Here is a 3,587-nt window from a genome sequence, read left to right as displayed (position 1 = left end):
TAGTGGAACTGGAGAGAGAGCCACTGAGCTATTGGAACTCATACATAGTGATGTATGTGGACCCATGTCAACTCATGTCATTGGTGGTTACTCATACTTCATTACCTTTACTGATGATTTTTCAAGGTATGGATATGTGTACTTAATGAAGTACAAGTCCGAGGCCTTTGAGAAATTCAGAGAGTATAAGAATGAGGTGGAGAACCAGACTAGAAAGAGTATCAAATCTCTTCGATCAGATCGAGGAGGTGAGTACTTAAATATAGAGTTTACTCAATTCCTCAAGGACCATGAGATATTATCCCAATGGACACCTCCTTATACACCTCAGCTCAATGGTGTCTCTGGAAGGAGGAATCGTACGCTATTAGATATGGTATGGTCCATGATGAGTTTCGCTGACCTACCCATCTTATTCTAGGGATATGCCTTAAAGACCGTAGCTTACCTTCTGAACAGAGTTCCAACTAAGTCGGTAGTGTCTACACTATATGAGATGTGGAAAGGGAAGAAACCTGATCTTAAGGTTGTTAAGATTTGGGGCTACCCTTCCCACGTTAAAAGACACAACCCCGATAAGTTAGAATCAAGGACAGAGCGATGCAAATTTGTGGGATACCCCAAGGAAATTTGTGGGTATTATTTCTATCATCTCGAGGACCAAAAGGTCTTTGTAGCTAAGAGAGCAGTGTTCCTTGAGAAGGAATATATTCTTGGCGGAGATAGTGGGAGAATGATAGAGTTGAGTGAGGTTGGAGAACCAAGCTCAAGCACCGCTCTACAACCCGAGTCTGTTCAAGTACCTAATACATAAGTTTCAACTTTACATAGGTCTGATAGAGTATCCCATCCTCCTGAGAGATATGTGGGACATATTAGAGGAGAGAATGTTGAGGATATTGATCTTCAGACCTACGAGGAGGCTATTATGAATATAGACCCAGGGAAGTGGCAAGAAGTCATGAATTCTATGTACTCCAACAAGGTTTGGAACCTAGTTGATGTGCCTGAATGTATTGTATCCATCAGTTGCAAGTTGATCTTTAAGAAAAGATCAGAGTAGATGGAAAGGTAGAGACCTATAAAGCAAGGCTAGTGGCTAAAGGGTATCGTCAAAGGCAAGGTGTTGACTACGACAAAACCTTCTCACCTGTAGTAATGCTAAAATCCATTAGAATTCTATTGGCTATTGCAGCACACTATGATTATGAGATCTGGCAGATGGATGTGAAAACTGTATTCCTAAATGGGAACCTCGAGGAGGAGGTGTATATGATGCAACCTGAGGGATTCGTATTCAAGAACTGCCCAGATAAGGTGTGTAGGTTGCTTAGATCCATTTATGGACTAAAGTAAGCTTCCCGAAGTTGGAACATAAGATTTGATGAGGCAATCAGATCTTATGACTTCGTTAAGAATGAAGCTTAGCCTTGTGTGTACAAAAAGGTAAGTGGGAGCGCTATCACCTTTTTGGTGTTATATGTGGATGACATCCTGATCATTGAGAATGACGTAGGAATGCTATCCACAGTAAAGGCTTGGTTATCTAGACGCTTCTCCATGAAGGACTTAGGGGAAGCATCCTATATCTTGGGGATTAGAATATATAGAGATAGATCCAAGAGGATGCTTGGTTTGTCCTAGTCCAGGTACATAGAAACCATTGTAAAAAGGTTTGGCATGAAAAATTCCAAGAGATGTCTCATACCGATGAGACATGGGATATCACTTTCTACGAGTATGTCCCCAAAGACTCCAGAAGAAAGGGCGAACATGGATATGATACCTTATGCCTCAGCAATAGGGTCTATCATGTATGTCATGCTATGTACTAGGCCTGATATAGCGCATGCTCTAAGTGTCACGAGCAGGTATCAGGCGGATCCAGGCTTGGAGCACTGGAAAGCAGTAAAGTGTATCCTTAAGTACTTGAGAAGGACTAAGGATCTTTTACTAGTATTTGGAGGTAATAGCCTTAAGGTTGAAGGCTACACGGACTCAAGTTTTCAGTCTGATGTCGATGATAGCAAGTCGAATTCAGGGTATGTGTATACCTTGAATGGAGGAGCAGTGTGTTGGAAGAGTTCCAAGCAAGATACTACTGCTGACTCGACCACAAAGGCGGAGTACATTGCTGCATCAGATGCAGCAAAGGAGGGAGTCTGGGTGAACAAGTTCATCACAGATTTGGGAGTCGTGCCGGGTAGTGAGGAGCCGATCTCCTTATATTGCGACAACAACGGGGTGATTGCTTAAGCGAAGGAACCAAGGTCTCATCAGAAATCTAAGCATGTTCTGAGGAGGTTCCACCTTATCCGAGAGATCGTAACCCGAGGAGATGTAGTAGTGGAAAGAGTTCCATCCGAAGATAACATTGCAGATCCACTAACAAAGCCGTTGTCTTAGATTGTCTTTGAGCGTCACAGGGGTCTGATGGAGATCAGACACATAGGTAATTGGATTTAGGTCAAGTGGGAGATTGCAGCAAGCCAATCACGTGAGTGATGACACGTGTGACTTGATACAGAATCTTTTTTCTTATTATATTTTGGCATATATCACTTTATAACTATTGCATATGTGTATATATATATTGTGATGTCCTTAGATTTATGCAATGAGAATCGGATCATGATGAGATCACAATAATGAGATCGATTCACCTTTAAACACATATCCTAAATAATCCCGGTCATAGGTTACTCGAGAGGGACATCGTGATAACCAGACAGACTGGTGTGCTGTATACCCGTCTATAAGATGGATGCAGTTGGTCTCATAGTTGCTCGTGTAGGGACACTAGGGATACAGTACAAGTGCTCATTGGAGAATGAGTTCACTGATTGATCTGCTTACGAAATGCTGGATGGTTGATGATGCCTTATTGTCTGACAACGATTCCATAATCATAGTGGTGTATCTGGTCCTTAGACTTGAGTCACCAAGGATGTCCTGTATGAGTGCTCCACTCTTTGATACCAGACTTATAGATTTGGCTCTCCCAGATATAGTACAACTAGTCATTGGGAGTGGTAGTTTTTGGGAAATCTTGGGGGTGACATCATATGCACAGCGGAAGAACAAGAAAACAAAATCCCCAATTCCCAAAGAGATGTTCGTCGTCATGCGAAGATTGATGCGCAAAGTCTGCGAAACTTAAAAACTACGTATAGAGTAGATTGTGTTACCTAGGGAGATCGTATATCCCTGTTTCCTTATAGATCCTTAAGAGAGGGTGAAGGAGGTCAAGCGTCCTCCTCTCTAGCGGTGATCCACACAGCAGGGTTGCGACGACGCTCCTCAAAACTCCAGGCTTGCTCTGAGGTGGAGAGGGAGAGGAGAATAAGAAAGGCAAGCAAAGGGTCTCTAGCCTATGAGGCTCTGAATCCCTCCTATTTATAGAGGTCCCCTGTCAAACCCTAATGGGTCCTCCCCTAGTGGGTATTGGATCTGCATCCAATTGTTAGGATCGGAGCGGCACTAAGAGGGGGGGGTGAATTAGTGCAGCGGATTAAAACTTCGATTTTAATCAAAATCTTTCGTACGTTAAGAACGAAACTTGAGAAATTTAACTTGAAGGCGTGTTC

The sequence above is a fragment of the Musa acuminata genome, chromosome BXJ1-11, assembly GCF_036884655.1.
Source record: "Musa acuminata AAA Group cultivar baxijiao chromosome BXJ1-11, Cavendish_Baxijiao_AAA, whole genome shotgun sequence".
NCBI classification, from domain to species: Eukaryota; Viridiplantae; Streptophyta; class Magnoliopsida; order Zingiberales; family Musaceae; genus Musa; species Musa acuminata.
This window is presented reverse-complemented; position numbering follows the sequence as displayed.